Source organism: Acanthaster planci, linkage group LG02, assembly GCF_054643075.1.
Source record: "Acanthaster planci isolate LZ-2023a linkage group LG02, COTS_SCS, whole genome shotgun sequence".
Taxonomy (NCBI): domain Eukaryota; kingdom Metazoa; phylum Echinodermata; class Asteroidea; order Valvatida; family Acanthasteridae; genus Acanthaster; species Acanthaster planci.
In genome coordinates, this window is record NC_141778.1 from 27,513,957 (window position 1) to 27,528,487 (window position 14,531).

Here is a 14,531-nt window from a genome sequence, read left to right on the forward strand (position 1 = left end):
ATGACTGGATAGGACACGGCGCCCTCCATATTGCACGCACGTGTTTCATCGATGAAGGTTGAAAGTTTGAATTACGGTTGTTCAGTTCATGGTTAAGTTCATTTAACTTTCTTTTCCACATAATACTACTCTATAGAAACGGGGCCTTCAAGAAGCAGTGCTTGTCGAGTGGGGGTCCCCAGTTACGAATAAACACGAATGAACAAAGTTCCATAAAGACAACAACACAGTTTAACTCTTTACAAATAACACAACAAATATTTAATGGGGCAAATGTACATGATCATATAGCCTTTGCCTACTGTAGCCCCGTGAGAAAGAAATTAATCATTACTGAAATGGTAAATTAGTAATTAACTGTTATAATTGTGTTTGAGACACTAGATGCACTTTTCAAGGAAAAATGCAGGGAACTCCATAACTTGCGACCTACATGTTTCACAGTAGATGATGTTGTCACACCACACCGGCGCGCGCACGTCACGTATGCTGCGCACGGGGAAATTAGTCTTGCTGAAGAGTTTGTTGCTCCAGCTTCTCTCTCTTTTTTAAGGGAAAATTGTTGAAAAATGCACAGCCTTTTGATGCCCTCTGTCCAGACTGTCGATAACCACACAGCTGGACTTACCTTTCAGCCATACGTTTCATTTTTAAAACAAAAATCATACCGATCGCAATAGGCCAACCAACAGTGACCATTGTGAAAGTGATTTTGAATAGAAGTACTATACTTGGCATATAACAGAATTTTATTCATTGGGTTTTTACAATACAACTGGTTGTCCAAACAAAATGCATAAGCCTGTAGTCGGTTCCCAGTCAAATTTTGGAACTTACATCGTCATTATTAGTAGGATCTTTTAGTGGAAACTGTTTAGGTATATGCCCTCAGTTTTTTCACTGACATTATTTGCTTTGTTTGTTTATCTTTATCACTCGGCAAAGACAAATGATTTGGGAAGCCATGATGCCATTATCGGAGCACTGCCTACAAGAGTTAAGATTGGTTAATTTGTTATTATATTAATTTTTTTATAATCGGTATTGCCGCTCATTTGAAACAAACTTCAGTACAGATGTTTGATTTAATCTTCCAAGAGTGGAAAAATAAACTAAAATCAAAGTGATTTTGCTGATGCATAATGTCCTACATTTTGCCCACGCTTGAGATTGTTAGCTTGTTTGGTCTATGTGCTGATTAATGTCCATGCTCATTCAAGTGGCATATCACTTTTTAAGTAAAATACCGCTATGTTCGTACTCTCTTGGGATTGTTATTGTTTCAGTGTATTGTCAAATCTGGAAACACACATATTTATTAAGAAACAGTTAGTTTGCAAAGAAACAATTTAAAGATTTGTAGAGGTGCATCAAATTATAAAGGTGTTTTATTTTACAGACCTGTTTTTAATAAATAGAGGTGTATAAAGAAAAACCCTTTGTACCCGGTACAATGTGTCGTTTGTAATACATGTCAGGGTGCTCTCAACGTATTGTTATTTACGTCATACAGCTTTGCTTTTCGATGCTTTTAAGAAAGACAAATAACGGAAGCAACAACACTCCACAATGAAATTCCTCTGCTTTCTGTCCTAATTCTATAGTTTTATCAATTGTTTGCAAATATGTTTATGGAAAGTTTTTTTAATCCTCGGTTCTTTAACTCAAGTAGGAACGCTGCACTAATTCACAGAGTTAATTTATTCAATTTCATTATTATAAAATATTTATTCATACAGTTCTGAATTTCAGGAATATCAAGAAGAGAAAACAGCCCAACGGATATTACGACTAATACGAGCTCACTTGTGTCTGCAATATATCTATCGAAATTCAAATATAGGCCTACCCCCTTTCTTTTCGTCCCCTCACTTAGAAATCTCTGTTAAATTAAAGAATGGTTCTGAGCTATGACGTGTGAGATTGATTTATACGATATCCCAACATCCCTCCATGTTATGAAATACGCATACACAGAAACCCGCAACCCCTCGCCGCCAGCTGTCCACGTTTTCTGAATCCTCACCATGCGTAAGCGTACTCGTGTCCTATCCAGTCTTTATGATGGAGATCAATGTTGCAAATGACCTCGGGATGCGCTTCAGTTTGGGCATGCGCTGTTGGGATGCCGAAACTGCAGAGAAAAAGATGGAGCCGTATGATTATTTATTGCAGTTCTTAAATTCGGCAGCTGAAATGTCACAAATGTCATGTCACAGTCATCTGAAGTCATAAAATGCGCCACGCATTTTTCCATGCGTACTTTTATGTAGTATTTAAATCTGTTGTCGTAAGCATAAACGGTGCATTTCAATTGTCAAAATGGCAATACAAAGTCACACACAATGCCACTTGTCTAGGGATGACATAATGATATCAACAATATTTAAAATAGTGATACACACCTTTAAGACGTCTAGCAAATATGGATAAGAATGCGAGCTGGTCTGAAATAGATATTGTACCCTCCCATTGAACTTATTGATTGGCGAACCAAAGCAAATCTGTTCAAACACCCAGAAGTAGTAGCCTACCGAGACTAGAAATTTGCCCAAATAGTGGACAGACCTTTGACTGAGCTGCTGCCCAAGCTTTCAATCGTAATTTTGAGTAATTTCAATCAACTACAAACAATAGTAAAGAAAAGGTGGCGTGATTTTGTTACAAAAAAGTGATACATAACCATGAAAAAGTGATACATAACTGTGGTAACAGTACATATTCATATATACTCGTGAGTACATACCATGGGTTTGGCTAAAAATTTTCAGGATTTGTTTTTATGCATGCTGTATTCACACTGTAGAAATTATGATGCTTTTAAATCAATTCATCTTGATATCAATAATGGACAAATAACCTTATAATCTGTATAACTGTGCTGATTTCATACCAGTGGTATTGAATTTATTTTTACAGATTTAGGGGGGTCTGCACACACAGAATCAGGGGGTGCACAAATTTTGTACCTTATGATTAACAATTGGCCATAGGCATAGCTGGAAAAACGACTCGATTTAATTTATGGTGCCTATCAGCTATCTCATCGTCTGTGATTTAGCACTATCTTCCATTTCATCCTACAGCCCTAATGGCGTATAAGCACTAGATCTCATAATTACCACGAATTACTTCATTTTTTTCAAACCATATGCAAAACCTATCAAACATTAAATTCCGATAACCTGGTTTTCATAGGCTCTTCATAAGTTTTCTTTATACGCGAATGCTCGTTCGGAGTTTACCTGAAAAACACCTGTACACAAGTACAAGTGTTTTATTTAACTATTTGCAGACAACTGTTTAGCAGTCCCCTGAGGACTAATGAAATGTGGAAAGTTAACTGAAGGCCAGTTTAAATGCAGAACTACACAGACGATCAGAGACTACGCCAAAACAAACCTCTCGGTGAACATTCATCTGGGCGTGAATGACTGGGACAGACTAATCGTCAGTTCCAATTAGTCAGAACCGCAAAATACATTAACTGCCACCCTAAATAACCCGGCTCTGACATTAAAGACGGTTAGTTTTGGTGGTCAAAGATGGGATTAAAAACCCTATCCAAGCGCCAGGCTCGGTTTTTATTGGAGAGCCGAATTGAGCACGTAACCTGCACATTTTTTTGTATGTACAAGGCATCGTACTTCGTGCCAAGTTGGTCATTGGTTTGGTAAAATTATCCTTCAAGCGCAATATCGTTGCAATCCGCACGCACATTAATTGCTTCAACCTACACGTTTCAAATATATTTCTACCTTCGCGCAGGGACATTGGTTGCCTCATCTACAACTAGCTGGTGACAAGCCATCCAAATAACAACTTGGGAGAATTCGTTTTCAGTTTTGTACGCAACATATAGGAATTGTTCGCGAATTCCGGGATGGCACTCTGATCAGTTCATATTTCTGAGGGATGCAGTATTTATGAGAAATCCTATGCTGCATGTGTTCTGGGACCCTTCTGGAGGCATATTCGCATTATGTTTCTAATCTTAAACTAGAGTTGCACTAATGAATTTCGACTTAAGTTCACAGAAAAACTCGACAAAAAGACTTATTATTGAGTCTAAAAAGGCAAAAGCGGGGGAACTCTGGCGTGAACCAACATCCGCGCATACTCAATTCGTTTACACTATATTTCCTGGTTTGAAAGAACACCATTAGGATACAAAGTGACTGAGTGTTCCCCCATATGGACAGTTGCCTATATTCACATGAACCTTTTTCCACGTCAAACATGTCATATTTGCAGTTTCCAAACACTGTCGCCTAATCAAATTACAAAAACTTTGAAAATTATGGTCTAAGCAATGACTTTTTTCCAGCTCAGTTCCATTAATTAACCCTTAAATGAGTGAGTGTACCAGTCGATCTGGACTGGCACAGGTCATGATTTTTTCATCATCATGCAGCTGGCCCAGACTTCATGACTTTGTATGTGGGACCAAGAAACTTTGCTCAGAGGAGGGTAGTCACTGGGTGTCTCTGGGTGTCCCACAATTGGCGGGAAAATATCTAGGCCTACTCTCATTGGTTTGTGTACAAATTTCCTTCATCTACACCATGGCATTCCTATTACGTGTAAAGCATTACAGCTTGGCTGGCCCCTAGCCACCTGATGCCTGAGCCTTATCCAATCAATGTAGGGGATTATTGACAACAACCAGACACCCACAGGGCTTTTATCTCAGCCGCAAGGCTTTTGGGGCATTGCCCAGACAAAACTGAATGTATGACTATGAGTCATGACAGCTTGTGTCAAATAGGGCCAAGCTTTAGGTTCAAAAATGATACTGTTTGCAGGCTAATTTTGGGGTTGGTTTTGTTTTTGAAGGGGGTACTATTTACTGATATATGAATAGTATCCTTCTGTATCTTTCTGTTTCTTGTAAAATATGTAGAACTTCGATGTTTGCGTGCGGCAGTTGCTATTCACACACTACTGAATTCACTAAAAACCAAAGTTCGCCGTTTGGTAAGGGTTAATGACGCCACTGAGATGGAGGACTGAAATACAAGTGATGTCATAGCATAATGCATTTAAATAACCGCCTCCGGGAAATCGAAAGTGCTAATTATCTGCACAGACACAGTTAGATCATGCATCAGTGATAAATAATTATTCTGCAAAATACGGTTAAATGTATTCATGGATGAATTCTTGCATCGTAATGGTCTTTATTAATATATCCTCAAGCAGATCCTTCGAAATGGAATTACAATGCCATCACTAGCAGCGAAGGAAAAAGAATAAATTGGACTTAATCAATGAAACATTTATAACTTAAAGGGTCCGTGAAAAGTGGTTTTTATTTGATATAATTGAGAATCGTACGTTTTTAAACGTAAGTTATTGTTTTGATTAATAAATGGGAGGGAAAAATGTAAAGTTTTGGCAACTTACGGCCCCGCCCCAAGAGAAGTATATCATTAACGTCGAAGATTTGTATATACGTGACATCAAGTTGTATAGCTGACTGTTGCTATAGACTAATGCTAGTAATTTGTTCCAGTTGTACACACACACTTCCTGGTTTATTGAATAACTGTTGTAGTTCAAGATGGGCTAGATTTGAAGTAGTTGAAACAGAATTTGGAAAATGGAGTTTAGAAGATGGAATCCGGAACTTGATATGGAATTCGGAAATTGAGATGGACGTTTTGTACGCTTGGGGTGTTGCCTAGCACAAATTTAGTTGGGTATAGTATGAAAATTACACATGGATGGATAAAACACAGAAGTATCAGAGTAACTACATAAACTAATCGTGCGTTGTGTCTAGCTCGATGTCCGGCAACAGAATGGAGAAACTGTGGCAAATATGGTTACCATATGCAGGGGCCTTGAAGGGGGAGAGGGGTTTGTTTATAGTACATCCACCCAGGCCAGAAAGGAATGTTGACAGTGGAGCAGGAAATTAGGGATCGGGCCTGGGGCTAAGGGATCTACAACAAAAACTGTCAATGTTCTAAACTACATGAAATTGAAGTAAAAATTAAATTTTCAACAAGATTATAAGGATAATTGAATTGTACCCAAAAGCGAATATTAAATGATTAATACATGTTTTATACACAATCTTATACACAATGTCCGCTACAAGTACATTTGAGAAGTCGCCTGCCGCAAACGCGTCCTTGGTCGAGTTCGAAAAATTCAGTTCAATGATTGGGTATTTTAGAGATAATGCCGATCAGACTGCGAGAACGATTCGACGAGCCTGCAAAACTTTCTAACCAAAGCGAAATTTAGACGAATTTGGACATCGAAAGTCAGGCTGGCCAGGGCTAAATGGTCAAGATTGACAGACAGCTCCAACACTGCAGTGCACCTTTCGAACCACAGTGTTTCTCCCGAACATTTACAACTTGTTTTGCAGAAGTCAGACGCCGCGTCCACGATCTGTAGGAAATCAGAAAACGCCCGTGAGCAAAGACGAAAGGGAGCTTTTATGAAACGCGAAGACAAAGGTACGCTTCCAAATATATTCGTGTGCATGAGTCGTGGCGCCCCACTTTTGTAAGCCACTGCACCAATTCGTTGTGCAATTCCTCATAATTATGTTGACCGTACCGCATGTGCACGCGCTTTTACCGTCTGCGTGGACATCGTATTGAATGTACTGTACATGGGATTCTTATCCCGCGGCACGTAAAATCTGCGTGTTCAGTGTCCATGTTTCTCACTGGTCTAGTAGAACCGGGTGCTTGCAGTGGGCTCTCAAATGTAGGTCACCCATAACGCCATCATTTTGTTAAGATTACAACATTCATTTGAGGGGTCAGTAAAATTAACCACAACAAAGAGAATTCTATTCCATTTTTACATCCCTATCGTGTTACTGGCACAGGAGTGAATATTTTAAACAATTAATTAACAGTTTGTCCTTGGAGGTCTCCAAGGATCTTTACAAAAAAGGACATAGCTTACATACTTGTTGCGCTGAGAATGTGTTTCAATTAAACTACGTCAATGCTTAATAGCAGAAGCTTAATATTCAATGTTACTGTCTTTGTGCTGACAAACCCTTTTCGGCTGGCAGCCGGAACAATGTTTTCCTTATACATTGGGGTTCTTTTCGCCTTTTTTCGCATTTTGCGAAAAAGGCATTCTTTTTGTCAAGATGTTTAGCTGTTTCAAACACCAGCCGAAACAGATTTTTTAGTTTTCGTTAATATTTGGCTTTTTCGCAAGTTGTGAAAAAGGCATTCTTTTTGTTCTCTTTTTTGGGGTTGGGCTTTTTCGAAATTTTGCGAAAATACATTCTTGCGTTCTTTTTGGCTTTTTCGCATCGCTGAGGACCTACACAACCTAAGAACATATGTTGCTGATAGAGTTTGTCCTTTTGAGGAGACTGTCTGTCTGTCTTTCAAGTTTCTTAAACTCAACAAGATTCCTTGTGCTGTACATTACCATCAGTTAAATCCAGAAGACGCACAAGAAGGGGTTGTAGAGCTGGTAAGACTAGACATTTGAAACACCTAGCAGGACCTTCACACAACAAAGATGTCAAATTCTGTATTCTGAACACTAGATCTGTGATCGAGAATAATTTTGATATTGTGGGACTCGGTGAATCCAGGATCAAGACAGAGGATACAGATGTTATAAGAAACATAACTCCTCCTGGGTACTCATTTCTGCATGTACCAAGACTTGGGTCTAAACGAGGGGGTGGTGTAGCTCATATCTACAAGTCGGGATTTATCGTTTAGATCCATAACACTGACCAAAGTTCTGCATCTTTTAAAGCACTGACTGCCAATGTAGTCAGTAGATCAACTTCACACTCTTTGATATTTGTGTACCGCCCACAACCCAAATCGACAGGATATGCCTTCTTTGTGTTTATGGGGGAATTCTCCTGTCTTGTTGATCATCATTTGCTGAGAGCGACTTCAATATTCACGTTGATTCTGCTCTGGATGTCTCAACCCAATCTTTTCTGTCCTTTTTGTCAGCTAGTGGACTTCAGCAACATGTGCATGGATGTCCCTACACATCAACATGGACATACACTCGTTTTGTTTACTGATCTCCGGCAAGTTACTGATGTGATAAGCGACCATAGCGCAGTGATCTGGACGTTCGCTGAATACAGCACCGCTTTCAACTAAGACAATCACTGCACGGAACTTTCGAAGTATCGATCTCGATTCGTTCCGTTCTGACATTGCCAACGCTGACTTCGACTCTTTGCCTGATGACCATGTTAATAAGCTAGCTGAACACTACACAGATGTGCTCCGCAGAATACTCGAGCTACATGCCTCAGCAAAGACTCGGTCTGTTGATGTTCGTCTGAATTCTTCATGGTGTAGTCCTCAAATCTATGAGGAGAAAAGGAAGTGTAGGAGATTGGAACATCAACGGGGATGGACTCACTTAACTCATCTTCAACGCTACACTCAACAGAAGCAGAGGGTAAAGGCGTTGATTCATATTCCCAAATGTAACTACTTTGTCGAGCATGCGAAAGATCAAAAGCGAATCTTCCAAACAAACTTCTTCACCGAAGTCAAGAGTCACCATTTCCAGACGCTACGTCTGATGTGACTCTTGCTAATCAGTTCTGTTGCTTTTTCACAGGCAAGATAGAGGCGATTCGTACTGGTTTCAACATAGTTGATGACTGGTCATATGAAGAACCGACAACAGCACTTCACCATTTAATATTATCATTTACTCCAGCAACGGCGGAGGAGGTTTTCACTATTATACGCAATGCCCTAACTAAATCGTGCCAGCTGGATCCAATCCGTACCACGTTTCTCAAGAAATGCACCAGTGTGATAGTATCTTGCATAACAAAGATGGTCAATATTTCGTTGGAAACTGGGGTTTTCCGGGACAACTTTAAAATTGCCAAAATTTGTCGTCTTCTAAAAAAGGAGACACTAACCGCAATGATTTAAGAACTACAGACCGGTGTCTAACTTGACATCTCTCGGCAAAACTCTAGAACGTGTAGCGTGTAGTTCTCGCACGGCTTGTTCCATTTTTGAAACGGCTCAACCTTTGTGAGAGGTACCAGTCAGCCTACCATGCTTTTCATAGCACTGAAACCACACTTTTCAAAGTACAGACTGACATTTTGAACGCCATGGATAATGGATAGTGTTGCTGGTCGTACTTTATCTACCGGCAGCGTTTGACACTATGGATTACTATACTCTACTTCACCGTCTAGAGCATAGATTTGGTATTAATGGGGTTGCCCTGAACTGGTTCAAATCATATTTAACAAAAAGATCTCACGCAGTCTGCATCAACAAGAACATATCCGATGATGCTGTGCTTAAGTATGGATTACCCCAAGGTTCATGTCTTGTGCCTAAATTATTCCCAATCTATACTTCACCTCGTCGTCATAATCTGCTTTACCACCCATACGCAGATGACACTCAGATTTATGTACCGGTGAAACCTGTACAGGCCGAAGTTAATTTCGTGCTTCGGAGAGTGGAAAAATGTATTGACGAAATTCGAACGCGGATGAATCAAAATTTCCTCAAGTTGAACACTACGAAAACTGAGTTCATTATTCTGGGATCTAATCAACAATTGCAGAGTTGACGATGCGCGAATTAGACCTTTTGCTGATGTTCGTGACTTGGGTGTGATGTTCGATTCGGCCATGAAAATGGACTGTCAGGTGACGGCAATATATAAGGCTGCTTTCATGTCAATTAGGAGCATAGGAAGAATACGGGATCATCTGACAAGGGGAGCTGCCGAAACCATTGTTCGTGCTTTCATCACATCCAAATTAGATTCATGCAACTCACTCCTTTATGGAATGAACAATGAACTCCTCTTTCGTCTTCAAAGAATACAAAATATTGCAGCACAAATGATCACATGTAGCCTACAAGGAAAACAGACCACATCACACCTGTGTTAGCCGACCTGCACTCCCATCCAACAACGAGTCCAGTACAAACTGTGTTTCATCATCTAAATAAGATCCTACATGGTGATGCTCCAGCTTATTTGGGTGATCTTGTCCAGTTCTATGCTCCAGGTCATCGGGGCTGCGGTCATCCAAAAGCAATCTTCTTAAGGAAACCATGGCTCATTATCGTTAGGGGGAGAGAAGCTTTCAGATTGCAGTACCCAAACTTTTGAACTCTTTACCGGAATCTGTGAGACTATCGAAATTACTTGATACATTCAAAGAGAGATTAAAATCATATGTGCATAGACAGGCGTTTGGTTAATATTCCTCAACTTATCATTATTGGATGTCTTTTCTTATTAGCGCCATGAGCGCTGTTACCGGTGCTCTATAAATGTTCATTATTATGGCTTTTTCGCAAGTTGCGAAAAAGGCATCCTTTAAGTTCTGGTTTTTTTTTTTTTATTTTTGGCTTTTTCTCAAGTTGCAAAAAAGGTACTCTTTTTGTTCTGTTTTTTTCATTTGGCTTTTTCGGGGTTTTGCGAAAAGGCATTTTTTGTTGTTTTTTGGGTTTTTTCGCAATTTTGCAAAAAAAATTCCTTTGGGCATTCTTTTTTTGGGGGGGGCTTTTTCGCAACTTTGCGAAAAAGGCATTCTTTTTGTTCTGTTTTTGGCTTTTTCACAATTTTTGCGAAAAAGTCATTGGTTTTTTTTTTGTTTTTTTTTTGCTTCTTCAAAGTTCAAAAGACCATTTGTTTTGTACACGTTTTTTGTCGGAGCCACTTTGGTGCTTTTGCAACTTTGAATTTTCATCATACAATGAAGAACCCTTATGCACAGATGGTCCTAGAAACATGACATAATGATGACGTCGTCAAGTGATTAATTATTGATTTTTCAATAATTATTTCAGCCCATTGACTTTGTACACGTTTTCGAGGCACTATTTTGGTAACTTAGCAATATTTGATCGTTTGATCGTAACCAAAGTTAAACCAAACATTCACCATAAATTTTTAATATTCCATTAAATTTGGTCGGGTAGAGTATTCTTCAAATCATATACTAATGTAGTCACCGTTGACATCGTATTTTGTCCAATACCAATCAATCGGTTTTTTCATAACAACATTACGGAAATGTCAAATGTTATTAATTTTGCATGGATTCGACTCTTTGCCTAAAAAATGACTGACACCTGATTTACGTGGGTACTGTACTATTCTTAAAACATGTCCAAACTGGGACACCATACATATACTTTGGAAGCATTAAAGGTCAAGGGTCACGCACTCCTTGGGGGTGCAGACCACTAATTCAAGTGAGAATTTCTGACCAGCTCATTAGCATTAAAAGTGCCCCCACAGTATCTTTTGAAAAAGGAGATTGTTTGGCCCCCAAAATGGTGAGATTGTGTAAATCGTTGCCAGGATCAACCTCCTGGGTCTTTGAGTTTTCATGAGGGCAGGGGGCTGAAAACTACGGTTGAAAAATGGTCCTAAGTGCCCGAGAAAGTTGAGGGTTGCCACTTGAAAAATGGCTGCAATCAGACTTCGGAAAAATCACTTTTTGGGGGGTGATTTTGTTTTGTGAGAATAATTAAAAATGTAATTGGTTAACCCACAAAAAATTGAAAAGAAATTGAAAGATAAGTGACCAGACAAGAATTTCATTTGTGTTTCAGAAATCTCAGGGATGTCGGCGTGCATGCTATTGGGCCCTGAACGGTGCTGATTTTACACTGTTTTCAATGGGGCTTGAATTAGTGGACTGGACCCTTGGGATTGCAGTACAGCCACCCAAAACAGCGTGTATGTCTCACTCTCTCATTCTAAGCTAAACGCCTTAGGATATACAGGTACGTATTAAGTCGTGAACCGCAAACACGACGGGTGAATTAAATCAATGACAACACCAGACCCTTAAACTTAAAGCATACGTTATAAACTTTTATACGTTGTGTATCAACTACTGAATAAGAGCAAATATACATATACGTCTAGTGCATTTCTGTCAAAATCTTGAAATCTAAAAAAAAACCTATATTATTTTTCAGACAAAGTAGCTCTCGTTTGCTGTTTCAGACTATGGCTGCAACAGCTTCTTTTTAGCTGTCGGACACTGGCCGAAACAGCTAGTGTTTTCTTTTTATTTCTTTTCTTCTTTTCCACTTTTTACCCATAGACACAACACAAGCTCGTTTTATACACGGCTTTTGACCCTTTTTTGGGTCCCATCCCCTTCAAACCTGTCACATAATTAGACTATTATCTGAAGATGTATGCCAAATAATGACGTCACCATGACGCCATAACCTGATTTATTATATAACTTTGAATACTTAATATTTCCCCATGTGTTTTATACACGTTTTTGTAAGCCCTTCTTGGCCAATTGGATATCTTGCGAAAATGTACTGGAAAAGTGACATCTGATGACGTCATCGGGTGTCAAATTGCAACCGCTTAAAATACAAAATCTTCAAAAATCATCACAAAATCAACCATGACTTCCCGCAGCTTCTATTATGCACCTACTGGTACAGTGACCATCGGTCGTCATTTTTTCTCATGTAGGTAAAAATCACTCTACCCTTTATACGCCGACCCAATAGGTTTCCGAGCGCCCTCTGTCGATAGGTTAAACAATTTTAAATGTCTATTTTGAAAAGATGTCTTTGGCGAAGTTTACTAAAATTTCTTGAAAATTGGTAGATGAAATAACCTTTGTGCCTGTTACGTTTGTTTGCACAAATTTTCCGACTGATTACGTCACCAGATCGGAAGATTTTATGAAAAAGCTTTTAAAAAATTAAAAAATAAAAAAGTTCAATTCCAATAGCTACAGTCTGAAACTGCTCATCAAAAATAGCGTAATTATCTGCATCCACTGTCCAAGACGTTGGGCTTGGTATAGTTTTCATACACACGATAATATAAATTGCCTTACGCCGCTGACATCCGCAACACGACCCGTAGGTGTGTAACAGCCTCAGCAGTAAGTGCCGTATGCTTTGTACATGTAAAGCGTGTAACGGAGCTCCGTTATTTGGGGAATGATGCAAAATACCTAACACGTGGCGGGGAAGGCGCGTGAGCGTGTATTGTCGTTCCCTGCTATGGTAATTACGGTGTGGTACCACGAACCCGAATATGATTCTGGCCTGTTTGGTTTGATAACCAAAAAGGAGAAAAATGCAGAAAAATGCACGGTATCTTCTGACGCGTATGTATGAATGTTACTTTTAAACTGCAAACTTAGCGATAGCTGTTCGATTCTCACCCATTAAAATTCATTTTTTATCAAACCAAACAAGTTTCCCGAAACAGTTCAGTGTTTGTCCACATAAACACAACGTTTGTCTCGTGCTTTTGATTTTCTTAATATTTTTTCTGGGGGGAAGTTTTCTTCTTCTTTTTCTTCCTCTTTCCCCATAGACATAACACGGGGTCGTTTTACACACGACTTTTGACCCTTACTTGAGGCCGATTCCCTTCAAACCTTGCATATAGTTAGACTACAATCTGGATATGTATGCCAAATCATGACGTCATCACGACGTCATCACCTGATTTATTAAAGCAATTTCTCTTTATAAGAAAGAAAAAACAAGTGCCGGTGGAAAGAACAACCTCATTTCACATACACACAGCAAATAGAATTCGGATGGCGCAAAGGGTCAATGTGGAAACAAAATACCTGTTGTAACACATCTGACACACCCTCATACACTAAAGGCCATTGTGCAATTAATTCAAGCGAAGCTCAATTTTATTGGCATCAAACATATTACGTTACAATTCCTTTCTGGAAAACAGGCCGATGTAAAATGTACATAATTATTTTAGTCACTCTCAAAATAACGGGATAGGACCATTAATGTTTGTTTATACGCGTAAAGGCTTAAGATCTTTCAAATAAACACGATCAAGTTTACATAGAAGTGAAGAGGGTTACTTGAAGAAAACATGCATTTTTTCAAAGTTCTGTGAAGTTGAGCTTTCTCTCGTATGAAAAGAAATCTCTGCACAAGAGGTTCCTTTTGTGCCCTTGAAAAGGACGGTTAGTGCAAATTTACAAGTTTTCCGTTAAAAAACATGACAGTGCAAGTACCATTATTTGGAATTTAACTTCAATGGAAGATTACAAAGATTACAAAATGACAGGTAGCCCTTCGAAAAACTGTTCAAAGTCGAGGGGGTTTGAGGAGAAGAATATGAAGAAGCGGGAAAAAATCTGAACAAACAGAATGCTTATCTGCCAAAAATTAAATCTTTACCCTCCTCCGCACAGGACGCTGTCATGTGAGTATCTGCTGAATTCACTGCACAGAGCCTACTTTTTACACCCATTGCACCAAGTTGATCGTTTTTGAGTCACTTCCGTTATAACCACAAAAATGTGACACCCCCAACACAATGAAACTACTCAGACAGCTGTCTACAGCTCAGAGACACATAAGAGAGACCGACCATTGATATAAGACAGGCCCAGGCTTTCCCAGGCTTTCCAAGGCTTGCCCAGGCATTTTCTTTGTCAGTAACCCCTTATCAGCACGTGGTTTAGATATTTACATACAATCCCCATGGGACGTGGCTGGAGGCGGGCTCTGGAAAAGAATGAAGCAGCT

General features: G+C 39.3%; 1 long non-coding RNA gene across 1 annotated transcript in view; it reads right to left on the bottom strand.

Annotated features, from left to right (window-relative positions):
• Positions 1 to 243: 243 nt before the first annotated feature.
• The window catches only part of LOC147800092 (uncharacterized), a 46,573-nt gene continuing 32,285 nt past the window's right edge, over positions 244 to 14,531 (bottom strand). The window contains exon 3 of the long non-coding RNA XR_015424375.1: positions 244 to 2,134. This is a non-coding gene — a long non-coding RNA (uncharacterized LOC147800092). The remainder of the gene's footprint in view (positions 2,135 to 14,531) is intronic.